The sequence below is a fragment of the Varanus komodoensis genome, unplaced genomic scaffold (assembly GCF_004798865.1).
Source record: "Varanus komodoensis strain SLA01 unplaced genomic scaffold, ASM479886v1 scaffold3, whole genome shotgun sequence".
NCBI classification, from domain to species: Eukaryota; Metazoa; Chordata; class Lepidosauria; order Squamata; family Varanidae; genus Varanus; species Varanus komodoensis.
Window position 1 is genome coordinate 14,854,411 of NW_025335761.1, and position 24,485 is coordinate 14,878,895.

A 24,485-nucleotide genomic window follows, 5' to 3' on the forward strand; every position below is an offset into this window, starting at 1 on the left:
CATCAGCTGATTTCTCTACATTTGCTTTCTCTCAACATCAGCTGATTCCTCTGAAAAGCATCATATCTGTATGCAAGGTATGTCTGAAGTAGTTGGTTTCAAGCGAGATTTATGGTTAGAAGGGATGAAAGGGAAAGTGTATGCTTAGAGAAGGAGGAGGATTTTTTCCCCCAAGGGGTCCACCATAATATGGAGCCTGCCCTGATCTGGTCACTCTTCTTGCCCAGCCATATACTCACTATCAGCTTACTCCTCCCCTCCTTACTTTCTATATCCTCAGTTCTTGCATGCCAGCATTTGCTCTTTTGTTTCAGCTGGCAAAAATGTCTCAGGTAAGCTCTGACACCAATCAGTGGGGAAGAGTCGGGGTAGAGGGCTGTTCCACTCAAGGCCTGCTTGTGGGCTTCCCAGTGTCATTTGGTGGACCACGGTGAGAAACAGAAGGCTGGACTAGATGGAACCTAAGGCTGATTCAGCAGGAATCTTCTTACATTCTTAATCGCTAAATTAAGCAATTGTTCCACTAATTCAGAATTAACAATGCAACCACATAATGAAATTTAATTCTGCTCTGCTTGAATGCATTTTGGATTATGTCATCCAGTGTTTTCAGAATCTTTTTCCCTAGGCCCTTTTCATCCCGTATAAGATCTTTGCAACAGATTGCCTGGCAGATGTAATGACACTAGCAGTGATGCAAATTCCTGGCAAAGTAGTTTTAAATTAATGGCTCTTTCATAAGATTGTGTACTACAAAGGGGACAGAGATAAGGTTCATTTAACTGGTATGAACATTCTATTACTTGCAGACCTGTTTCCATGTAAAATATGGCCCACAATTTAGGAACAGCATTTTGGGTGGGGAAACTGAATGTACTGTTTCAGGAAAGGAAAGTAGAAAACATTTTGGGGCAATGTTCTGAAGTAAAACACAGGCTGATTGGCATCATCTTAAATCTAGCAGCAAAGAAGAGGGACTCAGAAATTAAGCTGATGCTCTGTGGCTGGCTAATTGATTAGATTATTCTACCCAGGATGTGGGTGGTGGAGAAAGTTTGTTTGTTTCATTTTTTTATAACCCAATAGCCAAGCTTCTCTGAGTGGTTAACAAAACAGAAGAAATCTTAAAAACCCACACACAACACACGTATGAGATAAAAGTAACCTAAGAAAAAACAATTGCAATTGAATCAACAAAGAAGCATAGCAGTGATACATAATAAAATCCAATATTAAAAAATGAAGTTAAAAAACTTTTAAACTGCTAGGGAAAATGAAAAGGTCTTCACCTGGTGCTCAAAAGAATGCGAAGTAGGCTCACTTCTTTGGGGAGCCCATTCTATAACCCGGGTGCCACAACAGAAAAGGCCCTCTTCCTGAGAGCCATCTGCCTCATTTCCTTTGGGAGGGGCTCCTGGAGAAGGACTCCTGAAGATTACCTCAGGGTCTGGGCAGGTGTGTCATGGGACAAGGTGATCCTTCAGGTAACTTTGCCTCAAGTCATTTAGGGCTTTCAGTGGTAGTACTAGCACTTTGAATTGGGCACAAACTTCAACTGGCCACCAGGGCAGCTGGAAGAGGACTGGCATGAAATGTTCTTGTGAGTCAGTCCCCATTAACAGTCTTGCCCTGTTTTGGGAAAGCTGAAAATGAACAGACTGAATGAGGTTCAGGAAGGGTAATGAAAAAGCAGGCAAAGAATTGTATTCTACAGAGGAATCTAAAGCCATGTGTTTGCTGGCTGAAGGAGGCTTGGATGGAGTGAGAGTGTCATTCTGCCGGAGAAAAGAAGCCCTAGCAGTGGGAAGGGACATGTCCTGCAAGGGCCTCAGTTCACTCTTGGAAAACTCCACAGGCATAGATCTGCTGCTGGTGGTGTTTCTGGTTTTTGTTCCACTGTATCCAGAGCCCCTTCATTCCCCTGAGAAGCCTTAGGAGAAAGCCTGTAAACAAGCCAGCCTGAAGATAATATAGGTAACTAGAGTTAAAGAATCACCACTGAAATTACTGGAGGGCATCCTCTTCCACCATTCTCTTTTACAAATAGCAAGTTACCTGCTGCACCCTTCTTTCAGTTTAGGATTGCTTTCCTAGGCAGAGCCAAAGCAGAAACTAAGCAGAAACTCTTGATCTGCATATCAGCAGCAGCTGCTTACTTCCTGTTATCAGCTGCTGGAAGACTGGAGTCAAAGGAAAGGGAAGGTCAAATGTCCTCAGTGACCCTGCATTTCAAATTGGAGAGGCCTGAAAATGTCTTCTTGATTATTCTATTCTGTCTGAAATGGAACATGAGATAGGAGAGAGTGACCTAGAACTACTATATACAGGAAACTTGTTCTCACAGGAACAGGAAAAACCTTGAGCAAATTTGTGCACCAAGATTCAAGCACATATGTTCAGAGCAAAATATTGTTTTGGATGTGTTGAGTTTTAAGTGCTATTGAATCATTCTGGCAGAAATGTTACTGTAGCAATTGGAGATATTGATTCAGATGGAGTACGGAAAGAAACATGGTGATGTGTCATAAGCACAGAAGTAGTATTGCAAACCACAAAAATGCATCTGCAAATTGGACCATTTTGGAGAGTATTCATAGAGTAACCATAAATCAGACATGACTTGATGGCACATAACAACAGCAAATATTTGCCTTACTGTCAGTGTGCCTTAAAGCAGTACCTAGTCAGAATCTGGACAAGAAAATAGCTGGAGATCTCTTTAGGGTTCTGGAAGTAAGAAACCAGGATGCTAATCTAGGCAGCAATGGTGCCTGTGTTGAGGTCTCTGTGTCTGACAAAAAGCCAACTGACCAACCAACCAACCAAGTCCCTATTTTTTAGCCAGAGAGAAAAAGAAGCTGGGAACTGAATAAACTCTTTACCAAGAATGCAACAGGCTTTGTACCAATCCCTCAGCAAAGACTTCTAAGCAAACATAGCATTCAGAGGATGAGGAAAGGGACTCTTATGGATTGGTAACTGATCAAAGTCCAGAAAGTAGAGTAGTATTATATGGTCCATTCTCCCAGTGAAGGGGTTATAAAGAGTTAAGTCCCCCAAGGATCTGCATTTTGAGTGGTGTTTCTCACACGTTCATAAATGATCTGGGATTTAGAGTGTGCAGTCAGGTGGCCGAGTTTGCTGATGACTCTAAACAATTTACGGTTAAGACCAAAATAGATTGCATTGCTCCAAAAGAATCCAAACTGGGAAAATGGGCACTACAATAGCAACAGCAGTTTAATGTACAAGAGTGTAAAGTAATGTGGATAGGAGTAGAAAATTCTGAATTCATGCCCTAAAATCATACCAAGCATTAAAAATACAGGAGAAATTGGGGGCAGGGCACACATGGCAGGCTGCACAGGTGGCTTTCAAGGGGCATGTGCAGCCCACAGGCCTTGGATTGCCTGTATCTTTATTACAATGTGTTATTTCCAATTCCATAATTTCTACATTTCTGAGGTTTTTTATAGATATACTGCTCTTATCCTTTCCTACAATCTTATTTCAAGTTCAGACAAAAAGTCATTCTGGGAATTGGAAGGAGCAGGCTTATGAGTCATTCCCACAAAAAATAAAACACTTAGCTAGTTCAGTCTTTTTAATTTATTAATTTTCCATTCACCCTAATAATTATGCAGTTTGATTTACAACTGCAATAGAGATACCTCAAAAAGAATATATTTTTTATGATTCAAGTCTGGCACATTATAATTTGCTGTTCCTTCTTTGTCATTAGGTGGAATATGATAGACTAGTAGGAATGTGAAAAATACAGTTTGAGCAAAAGTAATGCTATAATATCAAGACAGTGAGGCTGCCTTAGAGAAATAGCTATATTGTCTGTCTTTCATTTGGTTAATCCAGTTGATTAGATACATCATTGATTTATTTTAGGAAATTTTATCCAGTTCTAGAAGGGAATGACATCAGTATTAATTTAACTGTCAGTTTTCCGAAGTTTTCAGCTGTGTTTGCCATGTTTTCACACCTTTTCTCTCAAAATGATGACAGTATTTAGATTATCTTGAAGCACGAGGAAATGCCAAAGCCCACTGAGACTGTAATATTCCTTCTGAGCAAATGGGGTGGGGGGAGTGGATTTTGAGCCCCAGGTATCCCATGGAAATTAACCTTACTTGAAGAACTGACCTGCACAGCTAGAGCCTATGACCACAGGCTCTAGCTGTGCAGCATTGGAGTAGTTGGGAGCACAACTGAAAGAAGCTCATCTGGGGAGAAAACACTTTCTCTTTGGAGAAGCTGACTGAGAATGATGCAAGGGGCTGAGTGAGTTTTCACCCCCCCCTATTGTATCTTTATGTCTAGGTGATATCCTGTTTATATGTGCAGTTTCATTAGGCCATTCTCAGAGGGTATCCAATCATGTTTCTTTTTCTAAGGGATGACTGTGACTTGATTTGCTTGGTGCCCGCCCCCACCTTTGGGATGGGCTTCCTAGAAAGGTCTGCCTGGAACCATCACAAATTTCATTTCAGTACCAGGCAAAAACTGTCCTCTTTCGCAAGTTGTTTTGAGACCTGATTTTACCAACTGGATTGTAAGAGCTCACTCTACTGCCAGGAGTTTTCCTTTTCCCTGCATCCCCCCACTCCTCATAACTTGGAATTGTGATGTTGGCCTTCATTTTATTGTTGTTCACTGCTTAGAGAGCCCTGTCAGGTTATTCAGCAGCCTATAAATTTTAAAATAAATAAATAAACATGACAAGCCACTGTGGGCAATGAGTATTTATTTATCCATGGGTGCCTTGATTTGTTTTACAAACAAGACACTGTGAGAACTCATGGACTTTTCTATGGTTTCTTTTATCCGTGGTAGGTTGTTGTCATCCAACCCTAAATGAATGATCTCACCATGAGTAAAACTGAGCAATAAGCAAGGCATTAGCAATAATGACAAAAAATATCTTGCCACTCTTGCCAAATTCACTCTGGTCACTGGCAGCACCAGCTACCCCATGAATGCCCAAGCTTTACTTAGTCGAGGCTGGTGCTGGCTTTCTGCTGTCTTTGCTGTGATCAGCAGCTGGTTTTGGCTCCGTGCAGCTGTTTTGCAAATTTTCCCACAGATCTTCCTAACAATAAGATCTTGCGAAGAAGGGGATATAAATCTTATCACCCACTTTTCATGGCTGGACAGCTTGACTTTTAACAGTTATCAAACCAAATGGGAGCATGGAGCATACGGGTATTTGAAATCTTCTTAGGATAATGCCAAAGGTTGGTACATGCTGTACTTTGCCAGCAGGTCCTTCCCTAGACATTGCCTGAGTGAAGCTGTCCTGTTTTGAACCTCCATAATCCTGTGCACCATCTCTAATTGTGTAAGTCCAGTTTTTTAATGTACAAATTTTTAAACATGTTAAAGGGCCACCAATTTTAAAAATGGGTTTACCAGTATTGGCAGCCACTCCAAGGTGGCATTTGGGTATTTTGAAGAGGTTCTTAGTGGCTTTACCTGAAAAAGGGGGAAACATTATATTGCAAACAAGCTCTAGGGAGTCAGAAATAGCTCTCAAACACACTGGAAAATAAGAGTTGATTCAGTCATTCCTTGGATGTCAGCTGGTAGGGGAAGGAGGGCAAACAACTCCAGGTGTGCTTGACTGTCCCTCAGGTGTTTGGGTTGTTTGCAGAACAGTGAACCCACTGTGACTTACTTCCAGGGTGGATGCTGCATTCTGCACATCCACCCTGTTTTTAAAGACCTGGTTAAGCTAGATTGATTTGTGTTTTCAGAGTCATCCATTCTTAGCATGTAATTCTCTGTTTTGTCACTATTATAAGTGAATGTGCTTGTAAAAAGTACATCTAGTCCAAGAATTAAATGGAATGAAGGAAGTTGGATTCCTTCCTGGTTGGCTGTGTTAGAGTTAGAATGGCTGTATTGACAAAAATATTTCAGGGTTCTGGATGCTGATATATTTTATTTATTTATTAAAACATTTTTATGCCGCCCCATTCGCCGAAGCCTGTACATATATACAGTTTGTGTGTGTGTGTGTGTGTGTACACTGCCTGTATTCGGGCCTGTGTGGATTCTAAAGTTGACATACTCACCGTTCACCCTATTTTAAGGATATAAAGAATAGGATCCCATTGCTCACTGCAGATCAGTAGGTGGTGGCAGCAGGTATTTTGGGAAAATGTTAGGGAAATATGGAGTCAGTGACTTACGGGGCAAGAGCTCTGTAGAGAATCTTTAGATACATCACAATTTGGTGGTAGTAGTAAGATTTGAATTTGTGAGATCAGGATTTGTTTTCATTTTGTTTTAAAAGCAGGATACAAGCCTTGAATTTCTCAATATTTTGGTCAACAGAACTTTTAGGGGAAATGACATAGAGAGCTATCAGAGAAGCAGTTATAAACTATGGTTCTAATACACCACCATCTTGTAACTTGTCTCCCTCTCTTCTACCTTCTCTTTCGGATTTTACTTACTGGCTGAATTTCCCAACTGACTTGAATCCTGCTAAACTAAGAAGAATGGCATGGGATATGAGAAACATAGGCAAACACCATCAAAGATGGTTTATTGAACTGAGCAGAATTAAAAGGATGGATATAATCAGGTAGTGTACCCAGACAGTAATGATGAAATGTGTCTTTTGCTCATTGGAGATCAGTGTGCTTACTGGTTTCTGAAGAAGGAAGCTGATGTGGAGGACAACTGCCTTTAAAAGCAAGCATTTAAATCAGGATGGAGTGAGAGTTTTTTTCTCTTTTTTTGGTGGTGCTGAGCTTATGTCTCTGAACTATTTAACCAGAGAGAAAGCGCAATAATTTATTGCTGAGTGACTCAAGGAATTGTAGTCTATAACCCACCCACCCCCGGCATGAATGAAGAACATTGCACCAGCAGCTGTGAGTTATGGCATTCATTTTTCATTCCAGCCAGGTTAATCTCACTGCAATTATTCAGCATTCTCATTCAAAGCCACTGTGGTACAAAGGTTGAATGAAAGCCAGGGAGAGCTTTGTCCAAATCCTCTCTCAGCCATAAAATGCACTGGGTAGCTTTGGAACTGTCAGTATCTTACAGCCTAAAACCTACCACACCTGGTTGTTTTGGAGATAAAATGGGAGGCAGTACCTTGTCTTCCTGAACCATCTAGAGGAGAAGGAGCAGATTATAAACCAGTGAATGGTACATCCAACTAAAGCCTGTTCTTAAGCCTTAGACCTTTTTGTAAACCAAAGGAGCATCAAATTAAGAGCAATCATATAAAATATTTTCCAAAAGAATCCTCAGCTAACTGGAACTTCAGGTTATTCTTTCTCCTTAAAACCTGAGAAGAAAGAAACAGTTCTAAGACCATTTTGTCTTGGCAGCACTAGAAGCCACTTCTAATGTTTGAGCCACAAATGGCCAAAATTCATCACAGATTCTTCAGTGCTAAGTGATTATATCAAAGTGCTATGCTGTAAAATTATTACGGAAGGAACAGTCACTGAGTCTGTGTGGTTGAATCATTCTGTAATGTTGGTATATCATTCATACCTGCATGTTTCCATAAAGAACAGCCACTGCTTCTTTTGTTATACAGAAGACACCTTTAGTATACAGTTTGCCTTTATGGCACCACTAGTATGCCATTTTGGCTAGAGTTTCAACTCTCAGGGGATTTACCACAAATTGGTAGTACTGCTAACCTGGGATACAAAGGTTAGTGTCTTTCCAACTAGATTACACCATAAGGGCATTCAGACTACATCCAGGATTGGCAACTTTGGAAGCTGTGCAGCTAATTTATGAGCCCCCAGAGCTGACTGAGGGCCACATACACATGTTGCCAAAATGACTGTGACAGCACTAAAAAGAACAAATGTTTACTTTAAAACAAGGTGTGCAGGGAAAGAACAACGTGTTTTAATAAAAGCCTGAATTTGTATTAAAGCAAAATGCAGGTTCCCTTGAAAATTCGACATTTTTGCCATCGCTTCATCTGCAAGTGGTAGCTATGACTTGTGGATGAAATAAAAGTTAGGGAAAACCTGCCTACCCCAGGCTGCATGAAATAGCACAAATTTATAAAACATGCAAAATGGTGTTTTGCTTCCAAAGCAGCAAACACAAGGGTGGGCAACTTGTGGCCGTTCAAATATTCTGGCCTACAGCTATCAACCCTAGCTGGCATAGCAATAGTTCACCTGCATGAGACATTTCAAAGTTAACATTCATCTCATCTTGAGAAAATAATACTTCAGAAAGAGTTGATTTGGTGCAGCGTTGCACCAAAATATAAGGCACTCCAAAGGATTCTTCAGCTTCCTTCTGAAACGGCTAGTGCCCTGTGTCTGCCTCAAAAGATTTGGACCTACAGTAAGTCCCCATTCTTGAGAATACATGGAGAGCCATCCACTCACCTGGTGACTCAGCTTAGATCACCCTTAGTGGTGACTTGGCTTAGAATCTGTTTGTTTCTAGTGGTAATCTATGGTTAAGCATTATGAGAATAACTTTATGCTCATGAGCTTCTCCCTCCTCCACTACAACCACTAGGAAATTGGAACCTTTGCTTATATTTTGACTTAACCACAGTTTATTTTTGCATCTGAACCTGGACAAATTGAAAATGGAAGTCAGAACTTTAAATCCTTTCACAACCCACTAAACAAGAAAAGGCTGCTCATGAGCCCAGTGCTCTTGTATGGAATGCTGGATCATCTTGGATTACTTCAAATGTTTTGAGCTACAACTTCCATCATCCATGACCAATGGCAATGCTGAGGGTGTTGTACTAGAAAACATCTAGTGGAATCCAGGATGAAGAAAGCTACATCAAACCATATTTTAGTGTGTTTGAACTACTCGTATGCCTTAGAAATGAGTGAGGTAAGACAGGACCTCTCAGGCTGTACCTTTCACTTCTTTAAATTATATTTTGTTACATTTGGAGTGGTGCCACAATTGGCATCTGCACTGTTTATTTACCAGTGTCAGGAGTTGAGACGTTTCTACCCTGCCAGGCTGTGTTTGGGAAGGCAAGGAGGTCCCTCTCCTTGATGAAGGAATATTTAATTTTCATTTCAACTAGGTGGTGAAGCTTTCTAGGAGGCAAAGCTTGCTCTTGAGAATAAGAAGATACAGTAGGTTAAAATTTCCCATTATAGACAGTTAGAAACATGAAGTTTGAGTCTTCAAAGCATCTCATTCAATTTGTCGCATTTGGCAGAGCTAGCATCTGATCTGAGCCTGGAAAGTAAATTGCCTCTCACCTCCCATAGAGAATGTCTCTATGGGTCAGGGTTAAATCCTTGGCAAAGTGCGCAAAGGAAGTTTGCATCATAGTTGCCTCCACCACATCTGGGTTTGCGAATAAATAGGACATTTACTTCTCAGCACAGCCAAGAATCTGACATACAGGACTGCAGATATTCACACACCCCACTGCTACCCCCCTGTATCTCAAATATTTTTGAGAGTGCTTTAAACGTCAACAAAGAAGTTACCAGTTTCACTTGGCTCCCGCAACAAATTCAAGAAAAAAATGTCCAAAGAGACTTTTAAAATATTGTAAGATATGTTTTTGTAGTTGATTGGCTGCACAGCCATTCCTTTAAATCCAGCAACATCTGTCCTGTAATTCAAATACCCTGGGAGCATTGTATTCTCAGCATGAGGCACACTTTTTCTCTAAACAAACATTGATTGTTTCCCAAAGCAGCATCCACATGTTGCTCTGACTTTGCCCTCTACTTCAAAGGCAAACGGGTTTCAGAGGATGAGTGAAGGGAACATAAATATATTCAAATAATTTATTGAGACAATTTAGTTATTTAAATTGCATTCATATCTTGTCGTCTTTTCCTTTTGCAAGGAACTTGTGGCTTACATAACCCTACTCCACTCCATTTTATGCTCACAGCAACAACCCTGTGAGGTTTCTGTTTTTACATCATGCTCGTGATGTTTTTATAGAAGTAGCCTTTTCTGTAATTACAGTGAGAGAGACTGTGCTGATGGTATCAATTAATTTCCTCAGGTACAAATGTAAATATAAAACTTGAATATACAGAGAACTTTCACTCTTGGCCTTTCTGTTTCCTTGCATCAATAATGGTACACTGAGGTCTGACCTCTGGCGTGTATACAACAAATCAAAATGAAACGCACCTTAAGGCACATTTTACCAGCCATCCCCCCCCCCCCCCCCCGCCCCTGGTATTATTCTGTACTGATACACTTTTCTGACTGCTATTGTTATGCAGTCCTGAGCAAGTTAGTAAATAAAAAAGAGAATTGGGGGTGGGGTTTTTTTTTGCTTAACTTGGACAGTTTATATCTTTCTGTGAAAGACTTCTGTTAGCCACTGTCAATTCTTTCATTTTAGGTACTAACATTATGTGATGTCCACTACATTCATAATTTCCATAGTAGCTGTTTCTCCCAGGAATAGTATTCTAACTCAAGGGGAAGGCAGGCTGCCACAGATATGAGGCAGCTATTATCAGTTGGTTGTTCGTTTGTTTTATTTATTATATTTATAGTATTATATTTTGATCCTGCTTTTTCCTTTCAAGGAACTCAAGTGGCTCACATAGAGTCATAGAATAGTATAGTCGGAAGGGGTCATGAAGGCCATTGGGTCTAACCCCCCTACTTTTGTAGAACACCATGTTATACCATCCCACTCAGATGGCTGTCCAGTTTCTTTCTGAATGTCTCTAGTGTGGAAGAGTCCACCACCTCTCTAGGCAGCTGGTTCCACTGTTGTATTGTTCTCACAGTGAGGAAGCTTTTCTTGATGTTCAGCCTGAATCTGGGTTGTCACAACTTGAACTGAGTATTCCGTATACACTCTGGCATCAGCAAGAAGAGATCTTGACCTTCCTCTTTGTAACAGCCTTTGAGGTACTTATAGAGGGATATCATGTCCCTCCTCAGTCTTCTCTTCTCAAGGCTAAACATGCCCAGTTCTCTCAGTCTCTTCTCATAGGGCAATGTTTCCAAACCCTGGATCATTTTTGTGGTCCTCCTCTGGACCTTTTCTAATTTTCTTGCATCTTTCTTAAATCTTGCTGTGCAGAACTGAACACAGTATTCCAGATGAGGTCTGACTAGTGATGGGTATAAGAGGAACTACTACTTGTAATTTGGAAGTAATACCAAATGCATCCCAAAATAACATTTGCCCTTTTGGTGGCTGCATTGCATTGTTAACTCATGTTTAGCCTATTGTCCACAATTACTCTGAGATCTTTTTCTGTTTTAGTTCTGTTGAGCCACATATTCCCCTTCTTGCATCATTGCATTTTGTTTCTTTTTCTAGGTGAAGGACTTGGTACTTGTCCTTACTGAATCTCATTATGTTGCTTTTAGCCCAACGTACAAGTTTTATCAAGATTGCGCTGGACTATTCTCCTCCTCCTCTCAGTCTTATCCTCACAGCAAAAACCCTGTGAGGTAGGTTGCACCAAGAGCCTGTGACTGGCCCAAAGTCACTCAGTGAGCTCAATGGCTCCCTAGAACCCAGATTTCCTGAGTCCAAAGCCCACATTCTTAACCACAACTCCACTCTCTATTTTCCCATTTTACAGATGGAAAACACCAGTGAAATAAAATATTCTGAATATTTCTACTTTTTTCAGGAGAGTCATTGAATTGAGTTGGAAGGGGCCAGTCAGGTTATTGGGTCCAGCCCACTGCTTAGTGCAGAACTCCATGTTAAAAAATCCTTGACAGATGGCTGTCCAGCTGCATTTTTGAATGCCTCCCTAAGTAATTGTTGTGTTGCTTGAACTGTCAGGAATTTTCTCCTCCTGTTCAGCTGGAATCTGACTTCCTGTAACTTGAGCCCATTATTCCATGCCTTGCACTCTGGATGCTCAAGAAGAGATCTCAGCCCTTCACTGTGTGACAACCTTTCAAGTACTTGAAGAGTGCTTTTATAGCTCTCTTTGCTTTTCTCTTGTCCCAGCTAACTATGCCCAGTTCTTTCAGTCTCTCATCACAGGGCTTTGTTTATAGTCCCCTGGTCATCCTGAAACTTTACTGTTTTGTCTGCATATCTCTTAAACTGCAGTGCTCAGAACTGTACTCATTACTTCAGATGAGGCCTAAACAAAGCTGAGTAGAAAGGAATGATTTGGGAGTGCTATTGCTATTAATGCATAGCACTTGCTATTTTGAAGCTCCAACATAGTTTATGATCTACAAGAATTCCAGCATCTTCCTTGCTTGTAATATTGAAGAGCCAAGTATCCCCATGCACTTGGTTTCCTTTTCATGGGTACAGAACTTGACATTTATCCCAATTAAATTTTATTCTGTTATTTCCACCCAGCACTCCAACTTATCAAGATTACCTTGATTTTTTTTTCTGCCTTCCAGAAGCTTTCCCACCCATGTTTGTTTCATCTGCAATTTTATCAGCATTCCCTGCACCTTCTCATCCAAATCATTGATAAAAATGTTGAAGAGCCACGGGTCTATTACTGAGCACTGCAGTACCTCACTCATTATCTCTCTCCTGTTTAAGAAGGTGCTATTTATAAGCACTTGTTGTTCCAGTTCTGTAGCCTACTGTGCCATCCAGCCCACTTTTGGGTAGTTTGCTAATCAGGACCTCATGAGGCACTTTGACTAAGGCTTTGCCCACAGTATTCTCAAGGTCTACAAACAAGGTTATCTGTGAGATGAGATCAGATTAGTTTGGCCAGAGTTTGTTCTTGACAAATTTATGCTGGCTTCTAGTAATCACTGCAGTGTTTTCAAGGTGGTTGCAAATTGACTGCTTTATAATCTGTTTTATAATTTTCCCAAGAGTTGATGTCATACTGCTTGGTTTGTAGTTTCCAGGTTCCTTCTTTTCCCTTTTTTGAAGATGGGGTCATGTTCCCTTCTTCAATCATCTGCCACGTCACCCATCCTCCAGAAAAATTGGAATTAGGCCCTGGAAATTTGAACTTATTCAGAGTCCTCATTCATTTGCCTATCAATCTTAAGGGGCAATCCTGCACCTTCTACTTCTGTTCTGCTAGGGAGGTCATAGACCCTTTTTCAGGAAAAGAATGAACTAAAGTGAGAGTTAAGCACTCTTGTCATCCAGTATCATTTTGCCATTATGATTGAGTGGCTGAACCACCATATTTGGCTATATTCAGCTTTTGCAAGAATTCCGGTATGACACGGTCACTTTCCCCCAAGTTCCTATAACTGTCACTTCATTCACTAGGTCATCCTTGTTGGTTGGAATCAAGTCAAGGATAGCCAATCTTTTAGTTTCTTCCTCCAATTTCTGTTGGAGACAGTTATTAGGAACACAAGTCAGGAATTTCTGTTTTGTAGAATTTGTCTCCCAGTACATATTGGGAAAATTGAGGTCCCCTATAACTGTAACATCTTTCCTCCTCGAAACATTAGCAATTGCTTTTCAGAAGTGTCATCCTCATCTTTTCCTTAACTGGGTGGTAGGTAGTAGACTCCAACAACCATGTTCCTTTCCTTTCAACCATGTCCCATTTGTGTTAATCTAGATTCTTTAGATGGTGATACTAAGCTCATCCTTCTGTATTTCTGTGTATAGACATGCATCTTTACCATATAGTGTGACTCTGCCTCCCTTTCTGTTCTTTTTGTTCTTCTCGGATACTATATATTCTTAAGTTGCTGAATTCTAATCATGAGAATCATCCCACCAAGTCCCACCAAGTTACACATATCAAGTCATATTTGCCCTCCTGCACTAAGAATTCAAGTTTTTACTGTTTGTTTCCCATACTCTAGGCATTAGTAAATTGACCTGGAAGATCATGAGCTTTATAGTCTAGCTTTATTCTTTTTTTTTTTTTTTTTTTGGAAGACTATTGTTGGGCACTATTAAAGGTGGTCTCTCCATCTGGAGCATAAGCCTTTGTCCCATTGTTACCCCAAGTTTACTTGGCCATTCCCTGTAGGATTCAGTTAAAAGCTCCCCTGATAATTTTTTTTCCAGCTGTGGCCAAACACATTATTTCCAGTCCTTGTGAGGTACAACCCATCTCTTGCCAGTAGTCCATCTTCCAAGAAATGTAGTCTGTGATCCCAGAATCCAAATATCTTGTGTCAACACTACCTTTGCAGTCAAGCATTCACCAAGAGTATTTTTCTTTCCCTTTCTATTCCATTTCCAAGTACAGGGGGAGGGGGGGAATGAATGAGAGAACTATCTGGCCCTCCAAGTTCTTGAGTTTCCTTCCCAAAGTTTCAGTGTATGACATGATTTCTTCAAAGTAACACTTGGTAATATCACTCAAATACTGGGACCCCAAATTGTTATTAACTAGGTTGGGCCTACTCCTGAAAATTGGAGAGCCAGTGTGGTGTGGTGGTGGCCAGGGTGACTTATTTTATATTGTTATTTCTTGTATTTTAATTTATGTTGTGAGCCGCCCCGAGGCTTCGGCGAATGGGACGGCATAGAAATGTTTTAATAAATAAATAAAATAAATAAGTGTGTGGAACTGGGACTCAGGTGACCTGGGTTCTAGTCACTGCTCAGCCATGGAGCCAACTGGGTGACTTTGGGCCAGTCACAGGCCCTCAACCCAACCTACCTCACAGGGTTGTTATTGTGGGGATAAGATTGAGAACAGCAGTAGGAGGAGGATGTAAGTTGCTTAGCTTTCATAAGAAAAAAGTGGGATATAGATCTAATAAATAAATAAGTAAATAATTAACCTGATCGTCCAGGGCCACCTTGAATCCCATCTCAGCTTTTCCTTCCTTCTGTATTATAAATGTCTACATCTGCTTTTAAAAGGCACAACCCAGGCCACATTAAATGTATATAATTGCAATTTATTTAAATGGTGGTGTAAAGTATATCCTTATTTTTTCTCATTAAAATCAATGAATCTCAGGCTGCAGTGATAAACATACTTATCTGGGAGTGGAAAGTAAGTCCCACTGAATTCAGTGGTTATTATTTCTGTGCAGACATATACAGAATTGCACTGTTCATTTGTCTAACTATGGGAGATCATGGCAACAATGTTCCTGGGTCATCCTTAAATTTAGCTTCTGTTTCTGGAACTGTTCTACTGGAAATTTAGCACCATATAGAATTGACAATCACTCAACCCTAATAGAAAGAAGTCATTTTTATGGGTGTGTTATACTGTTGTAGTAGTTCTTCCATGCTCATCCTTATCCCAGTCCTCATCTTTAATATATATTCCCCCTTTTCCCAGAACACCATTATTTATTTATTTATTTATTTATTTATAAAATTTGTGTGCCATCCAATTACTCACGTATCTGTATGGCTAACAGCATAAATAAATTGACAACCTACTCTGGCTGCAATTAATAAAATACAATAATAAAATCCAATATTAAAACATATTAAAATATTGATTAAATAAAAAGGTCTTAACCTGGCACCAAAAAACATATAATGATGGCGCCAGACGGACATCTCTGGGGAGCGCATTCCATAGATGGGGCGCCACCGCAGAGAAGGTCCTCCTCCGGGTACTCTGTCTCCTAAAATCTTTCACAGAGGGTTCCCGGAGGAGTGCTTCTGTTGCCGATCTTGGGGCGAGAGGGCAAATATGGAAATAGACATTCCTTTAGGTATCCTGGTCCCAAGCTGTTTAGGGCTTTATAGGTAATAACCAGCACCTTGAATTGAGCCCGGACTTCGTTGGGAAGGCAATGGAGATGATAGAGGACTGGGGTTATATGAGAATAACGCCCAGTCCCTGACAGCATCCTGGCAGCTCTATTTTGCACCATCTGAAGTATCCGGACTGTCTTCAAGGGCAGCCCCACATTAAGTGTGTTACAGAAATCCAACCGGGAAGCAACCAATGCATGTGTTACTGTTGCTAGGCAATCTTTCTCCAGGTAGGGACGCAGCTGATGGATTAGCTGAAGCTGATGGAAAGCGCTCCTCACCACCGCTGTCACTTGGGCTTCCAAGGACAGTTCCGGGTCGAGGAGCACTCCCAAGCTGCAGACCCTGTCCTTTAGAGGGAGTGCAACCCCGTCCAGGGCAAGGCCCAAGTCACCTACCCAGGAGTTGGATCATCCATCAACAGAACCTCCGTCTTATCTGGATTGAGCTTCAGTTTATTGGCCCTCATTCAGCCCATTACCTTGGTCAGGCACCGGTTCAGCATAGCCACTGCCTCACTTGGATTGGTTGAAAAAGAGAGGTGGAGCTGGGTATCATCAGCGTACTGATGATTCCACAGCCCACACCTCCTGATGACCTCTCCCAGCGGTTTCATGTAGATATTAAATAGCAGGGGGGACAAAATGGAACCCAGTGGTACTCCATGGCAAAGTTGCCATGGCGCAGAGCCAAAGTCCCCCAGCACCACCTTCTGGAATCGGCCGTCAAGGTAGGAGCGGAACCACTGCCAAGCAGTGCCTCCTACTCCCAATCCCACCAGCCTATCCAGGAGGATACCATGGTCAATGGTATCGAAAGCCGCTGAGAGGTCCAGGAGAACCAACAGGGACACACTCCCCCTGTCTCTCTTCCTGCACAGGTCATCGTACAGGGCCACCAAGGCAGATTCAGTACCATACCCGGGTCTGAAGCCAGACTGAAATGGATTCAGATAATCAGTTTCATCCAAGAGTACCTGAGTTGTCCTGCCACCACCCATTCCAACACCTTGCCCAAAAACGGGATGTTGGCCACCAGTCTATAATTGGTGGCCATCTCTGGATCCAGAGACGCCTTCTTTAGAACAGGCGTGATTACCACCTACTTTGAAGGAGCAGGCACCCAACCGTCCCTCAGAGAGGCGTTAATAACCTCCAGGATCCAGGAACCAATCCCGTGTTTGGCTTTGGTCAGCAGCCACGAAGGGCAAGGGTCAAGTAAGCAGGTGGTAGGACGTACTTGTCCAAGCACCATGTCCACATCATCCGGCCGCCTTAACTGAAATCAGGCCTTTCCTGAGGGAAACAACACCATTTCAAGCCTTTCTTTCAGAAGGGGCTTTGGGAAGAACACAGGGAACTAACTGGGGAGCAAAGGCCAGGAACCCCATTGCACAAGTGCATCTTCTGCTTGTCCTGTGAGTGGTTACTATCCAATGACACTACATCAGCATACACAGAACATTTCAGTGTGTTAATGTCATGTTCATGTTCATGTGCAGCTTGGAAAGCTCAGTTGAAAATTGAAATCTACTTTTCTTAATTTTATATTCCCAATCAAATTACACATCGGAAGTGGGCAGCTTCATTTGGACAGAGGGCTGTCTTGCCTTCTTGGACCAAGTGGGCAGACTGGACCCTGCGCCAAATCCATGTTGCTTGTCCCATAGCCGAAGCTTTTCTGGGCAGTGTACACCTATGCATAAAAACAAAGCAAAAAATGCAAATCTCAAAAAACATTAAAATGAATTTAAAATAGCTATAACATACACTAAAACTAACCTGTAAAGAAAAATAAAATCAACTAAAATGGGTAATCCCCTCAAGTCCCTGAGTAGTTGAGTATGTCCTTAAAATTTTCCGTGTAAAATGACTGTCTTAACCAGGTATGAAAAAGATGGCAAGTTTTGAGCCAACTGGGCCTCGGTAGGGAGGCTGTTCTATAAATGGGAGGCCACCATAGAAAACTCTGTGCCCCTTGTTGCTACCCTCCAAGCCTTTCTCAGAGTTGACATTCAGAGGAAGGCCCCAGAAGTTGAGCATAGTGTCCTAGTAGATTGCAACTGGGAGAGACACTCCAACAAGTGTTGAGGTTCTAAGCCATGCAGTGAATTATAGGCTGAAACTGGCATCTTGAATTGGACTTAGAATTGTACAGGTAGCCAGTGCAAGTGAACCACAACTGGTCTTATATGTTTGAACCTGTAGATCCCAGGTATTAATCTGGCTGCTCCATTCTGCACAAACTGCAGCCTCCAAACCATCTTCAGGACCATGTAAACTGCATTGCAGTAACCTAATTTAGAGATTACCAAAATTACTGAAAGCAGGTTATCCCTATCCTGATAGGCGCATAGCTGGGCCAACAGCCAAAGGTAGTAGAATGCGCTCCAAGCCACTGAGGCCACCTGAGTCTTGAGTGACAATGATGGATCAAAGAGACCCCAAATCTATGAGCCTGCTCATTCAGGGAGAGTGCAACCCCATCTAGAACAGGATCAGTGCCCTCCATCTGGTCAAAGGAACCACCGACCAACTCAGTCTTGCCTAAACTGAGCTTCAGTTTGTTGGCTGTCATCCAGTCCAGCCTGGTGTCAGTTTAGCATATAGCTTTACCCTGCACTTTTCTTCCTTTGTGCAGAGAAACCCACAAAACTCTGTGCCACTCTCGGTATCAAGAAAGGGTCTCATCTGGCACCTCCTTCCTGCTTTGCTGCTCAGCTCACATCTCAGCTGGGGAGTGAGTGGGGCAGGAAGGAATTCAGGTGCCAGTTGCAGGAATCAAGTCTGGCATAGCACCTCCTCTGGGGAACTCCCTTAGTGAGAACGCAAGATTGGAGGCATCATGCAGATTCTTCTTTTGAATCACCTCTCTCATCCCTGGGGGCCTACAGGGTGGGGCTTGAGGAAGGTAAAAAGCCTGCAGAAGTTACCTGACCCTCTATAGGTCATTTAGGAAATCTCTGTGGGTAGAATTAAGCCTCTGAGGTTGCCCTCCCTTACTCTATATAATAGGATTTTTAAAGGACTGAATCTGAATGTTATACAGGATAGGGATTTTGGAGGCTTAGCTAAATAGGAATTTATCTGTTTAGTTCCAAAACAATTTCTTTCCATCTGTATATAAGGTACTAAATCAACAGCAGTTTTGCCATATATTTTCCTATCTGGTGTTCTCTCTTTCTCTCTCTCTTATTTTGCCATTGTTTCCTCTGACTTCTTCTCTCTTTTTCTGTGTTATCATTTTGCCTGTGGCAAAAGACAATAAAGTAGAATAAGAAAAAAATTGCATTTCCCAGAGAAATTGGGATTCCAGCTAACATTGTTGATGTTATGTTAGAGTGGTTTAGCTGAAGCAATGTCGTTTACATTAAGAGTTTTCCCACCTTGGATACTGCCTCCCCCTTAGAAATAGCTTGTTCAAAACGTAAATCACTATGTAAAATGGTATTATGCACAGATAGACATGGCTGATGATTTCCCAGAAGAAGGACCACTGCTAATATTATTGTTGGGTGCAGAGTAATGGGGGCTAAAGGTTTTTATGACATGATGCTTGTTTGGAAGTGACAAGAGTACTCATGTGCAGATAGATGTTACGAGAGATCAGTTAACAGTTTTATAGATCACATTTTAAAACTCCCATTGTTCTTACAGCAGCTTAACATCACATTAGACAACAGATGTGGTATATGGAATGTGTGGGAATATACTTTGGGGGCCACCTGTCTTGAAATGTGAAAGACAGACCCAGTTTGCGAGTGTGCTTCTTGTATTAGTATTAATGCAATTGTTCTCTTGCTCTGTAGAAGTAAGGCCAATAATATAACATCAAGCTATTTGCGTTCCAAGGACACTTGTAATTCCTTATAAAATGTAATTTTATTTTACTATTTAATTCTTCCAGTCAGTTCTTCCATTCCTGCTGCAGTTAATGTAATAGTTAATAACAAGACCAGTTTTAACATTTAGGCATGTTGTAGTGTACTATATTATTATTATTGCATTGCATTAGTACCCTGCCATTCTTTCTCTTGTAAGGCAGCATACAAAGTTCTCCTCTCCATTTTATCCTTAGAACAACGACCCCATTAGGTGAGTTAGGTTGAGGGTGTGTGACTGGCTCAGAGTCACCTAGTGAGCCTCATGGCTGAGTGGGGACTAGAACACAGATCTACAAGTTCCAGTACAACACTCTTACCACTATTCCACATATGTATGTCTTCATATCTAAGGGCCAGTGGTAGTTGGTACCTATTGGAATGGGAAGGCAAAGCCTGTGATAGGTAGAGCCAAACCAATGATAGGCAGATCCAACTAATTCTTGTTTTGTCCCCTTCTTCTCTTGCAAAACCAATTAGAATGCAGTCCTACGATAATGTGCTTGATCTTGGAGCCCCCTGTCTATCCTATGCAGAGTGACAGGAGTGACTGGGATCTTTTTTAACTTTTCTTTTTTCCTTTCCTTCAGTTTCTGTTGGTTGGGCCTTTGAGCCTGTCTAGTTCACATATGTAGGCAGGGCTGGGGATAGCAGCTGAGAGATTTGTAAAGCTGCTAGATCTATTTCTTCCTCCTACCCCCAGTCCTGTCTTCATAACCCCCATTTCCTCCCTTTTTGAAGTCATATTTCTGACGTTGAGAGACAGAGCCAACACAGTTTTCTGCAGTGACTGGGAGAGATAGCTAGTAGGAAATCAAGTATGGATTTCACCCTGCTGCAAGACTGAAAGACTTACTAAGAGGAAGCAAACAGCCAGTGCTCCTCCTAGACTGGTTATGAAAAAAACATGCAGGAGGAAAGGAAGTACAACCTGCAGCCTGAACCCAGTAGAACAATGCTCCTAATGGGTCTAAGTAGTACATTCTACACACAAAAGGATAGAGCAGAAGCAGGCTTGAGAATACATGATCTTTTAAAACGGTGGGAGGCTTAAATCTTCCCCACCTGCTCCTCTTCTATGACAAGGCTTCCTTCTTCGTCGTGGTCTCTGTGTATCACACATATGGGTGCTGCGCCTGTGCAGTGCCTATTTTCGGGAAGATTCTCTCAGCTGTAACGTTCTTTGGGGGAACTCTGCTCCCCATCGTATAAATGGGCAGAGTCCCAGCCCTCTTGCCATCTGCTTTCGACTGCCATTCGCTGTGCCTTCAGTTCATAATGGAAATTGTAAGATGGGAAAAGTTGAGTTGTGGGGTAACTGCTATTAGCTGGAGTAAGAAAATTGTGACCCATTGTACAAGGACCTGGAACGCTTTTGTGCTGCCTTTGGATTTCTAATGTATGTGTAATTTGTATTCTAGCTCTCATGATTCCAAAATTTTATTTGAATATATGTAATGGCAAACATTAAAAGTTTTCTTCACTGTTGAGTAGGTTAGGCACTCCCTAATTAGAATACAGTGAAAAAGGAGAGTCTTAATAAAGTGGCAGAGGCAAAAAAATTAGGCCATTCTCCTATAGGTACTTCCTGTGCTTTCAAAAGTAAATATGATAGGGGAAGGCATAAATGCAAGCACTTAAGAATAAAACACTAGTGCATTGCGGACAATGCTCAAATTACCCACAATACCCTAAGGGTTTTAGGTCTGATGTGAGTGTATGTGTGTGCATGCACATGCATGCTTTTTTTTTTTTTTCTTTTGCACTATAACGTGCATTTTGGATGTGTACTTTAAATGTATTCAGCTTCAACCCTGGAAATACAACAGAGATTATAATATCATGGTAGAGCAACACACACACATATCTACAGGACATTTGTTAGAATATGATTCTCAGTATAATTAATTGTCCCATCCCTATGCTTGAGGGAAGGGGGGGTCTCTTCACTGTTCGCACAACAGAATGGGTTCAGTAAAACCTGAGTGTGGGAACTGCAGCTTTAAATTCTTTAAATGTAAATCCCCCAGGCTTGTTACACACAAAACCTAAAGCATTATCATTAGGGGGTTATGTCTGAAATATTTTGGTATGCTGGAGGGAGTTCTGATGATTAAAGGGAGCAGTTTTCAATGAGCAAGACAAGTTCTGATCTGTCCTTTTTTTCACCTCCGCTCAGGGCAAAGACCAGCAGCTTGAGGTTGACCTCTCGAAGGAGCTTGCTCTGAAAAGGAAGATGTGAAAGACTGGAAATACTCTTTCTAATGCTCGGCTCTGGAGCCAGGAAAAGGCAGCTGTTTCTGGCCTTTCTGTTTTTTTTCCTGCTAGCTAAGAGCTGGGCTTGTTGCCATATCTGTTTGTCTGTCTGTGTCTCCTTGTTTTTCTCAGAAAGCTTCAGAGGCCAGTTGCCCGTAGCGGGTTGCTGAGAACAGAGGTCGCTCCTTGTATCGTCTTAACTCTCCATGCCAGAGCGTTCATGCTTGAATAGGAAACAGCAAGATCTGTCAATATAGGCCTTTTCTTCAGAGCTTTGAGTCTGCATTCTCCACGGCCATCTGTTCCCTTTCACCCTTTTGGACAATGTTGCTATTTGAAACTTCTCTTCCTCCCTCCTCCTGCCCCCATCTCTATTGCAAAAACAACAAAAAAGTTTCTGTGAAATAGTTTGGCCTCTAACATCTTTAACTATCTTCTTTTTCAAATTTTAAAAATGACATTTTCTATTGTTTTTATTTCAAAGACTGGGGATGGGGTAGGGAGGGGGAATGAATATTTCATGGAAGAAACAAGATCAGTGCAGCCCAAACTTCCAGGGTTTTTTTTATTTTTCATGTGGCTGTGTGGTAATCGCTTTATTTAAAGCAATGATGGTTCTTATTATCCTACAGATGTGAAGTTTGTTTCTTGTTTTTACAGGAGGTATGGCACCAACCACTATAGATTATCATATATCCCTGCACTATAGCCATGTTTACTTCTTAACTTCTTGTTTTCAAGCTGCAAAATACTGAGCATTTTTGGAGACCTCTTAAGAGTTTGCTATCTAGAATGTTCAATGTGCACTGCAGCTAAAGTGCATATCTGATTGCCCAGTCACATGGCCAGGAATGTTTTTCAGCTTGCAGTAAGTAACTTTATCCATATGCTTCATTGCGGGGTGTCCATGCTACAAAGTAGGAATGGATGAATATGTCTAGTTCAATTCCATTCTCATTTTTCTAACAATATGTTCATTCCCTCCCATGAGTGCATTAGTTTTTTATTAAATAATTTACATGACAATTTGTATTTTCATTAATATTTCCTTCATGTAATATTCCCCCCCAATATACACAATTTGTGTGGTTTTCTTCTATTATATGCAACTTTGTGCTTATTTTTTTAGTGTAAATTGCAACCCCAAATTTGGAAAAGTCTGATTATCACGGTATAACTGTTCCAGTGGGTATATTCAAGAAATAAGAGTTGGTAAATTCATATTAAATTGGAACACACCTTACCCAATTTTTACCTATTCATTCTCCCAAACTGCTCTTACCTTATGACCAGTTGCAGTGAACTTGCCAAATGTCTGATTTTTAGTTATGGGACTTACCCTACTATACAGACATAAGTTGTTAACTTTCAAAATGAAGAACAAGTCCCAAAATACTTGGTAATGTGACTAGGTTTTATAAGGAAAAGCAAGATCTTTTTTAAAAACTATTCCAGCTACAATTTTTTCCTTTCAGGAACGAACGTTCAGGAAATATGGCACAACTTTTTTTCATGTGTGCTTATCTATGATGAATTATACAAATCAAAGTGAATTCTTTGTCCATATTTCACCAGAAAAAGTATTTTCTATCTTGAAGAATCCAAACTTTATATTCTAGTTTAGAGTTAAGAATTGGAGACTTGGGTGCAATGCAGACAAATATAGATTCTGTATAAATTTGATATTCATGTATCATTCCTATGTGTTCTGGAGAAATGATGTTCAAACTGTTCTGGAAAGGGTTTTATTCCATTTTAAAGCAGAGGTTTGCAGCCTGGATATATTTTTATATATTATTATGTTACTAGAAATCCAGGTAGGTTCAATGGCATAAAAATACCTTTTACCTTCTATTCTCTCTGGTTGGAGTAGTCTGGCCACAGTGCCTATTTGTTAGTGTGCTAAATGGGATCAGGCGTATGAAGAAGTGCTCTTCCCACATCATTTGTGTCTTATTCTTCTGCTCAGCCTCTTCTCCAAGTTCCTTCCCTAGTAGCACCTCCTTACATAAAGCCCCATGCACACTCACAAAAGAAAAGTGTGTTTTTGGTGCTGGTGGCTTTGGAATGACTTGGGTCCTACCCTGCAATCCTTTGGGCACAAGATTAAAATATTTTTGTGTGTGCAATATATTAATCTGAATAGTTGTTCAGCCTGCCTCAACAGTCATATTTTAGTGGATTTTTAAGTTAGTTGTTTATCTTATTAGTTATAGGGATTGGTTCCGTTCCTTCTACAATACAGCCTATATGGACCGTGGAAACAGATTCTGCGTCAAACAAGGAGAACTTAGAGTCCACAGCTAAAATGCCAAGGCCAGTGGATCTAGAGATAAGCCAGGTGGTTACTGAGATCTGTTTGTTTCAAATACTGTGGGAAAGTTTAGTGAGCATGCTAATATTTCAGCATATAACAGTAGGTTAAGAGGGGTGAACAACTGAGAAATGTTAGATGCTCCAAGTAATTGCCCCTTAAGTTGGAAGATTCCCCTTAGAAGAGTGATATTTAGTTTGAAATCAACTTAGCATTAACCCACTTTTCCCAAATAGCCAGTATTTCTTTTTATTAATGACTGTTGCAGTAGTCTTTCTTTCTGCTTTAAACCCAGCTTTGCTAGTCAGCTTTAATATAATAAAGTCCTTTAGTTAGAAAGCTTTACCTTGGTCTGCTTAGAAAGAAAGGGAGAGGAAGGGTCTCTGATTTGAACTCTGATTTGA

General features: G+C 41.1%; 1 protein-coding gene and 2 long non-coding RNA genes across 5 annotated transcripts in view; all 3 read left to right on the forward strand.

The window, feature by feature from the left end:
• The window catches only part of RAD51B (RAD51 paralog B), a 387,227-nt gene that overhangs the window by 171,712 nt on the left and 191,030 nt on the right, over positions 1 to 24,485 (forward strand). The window lies entirely within an intron of this gene.
• On the forward strand, positions 4,505 to 12,753 carry LOC123026428. The gene is made up of 3 exons (XR_006415306.1): positions 4,505 to 4,517; positions 5,865 to 5,867; positions 12,674 to 12,753. It is a non-coding gene; the product is annotated as an uncharacterized LOC123026428 (long non-coding RNA).
• Positions 14,494 to 23,327, forward strand: LOC123026427. Its single transcript, XR_006415305.1, has 3 exons — positions 14,494 to 14,625; positions 19,483 to 19,489; positions 23,317 to 23,327. It is a non-coding gene; the product is annotated as an uncharacterized LOC123026427 (long non-coding RNA).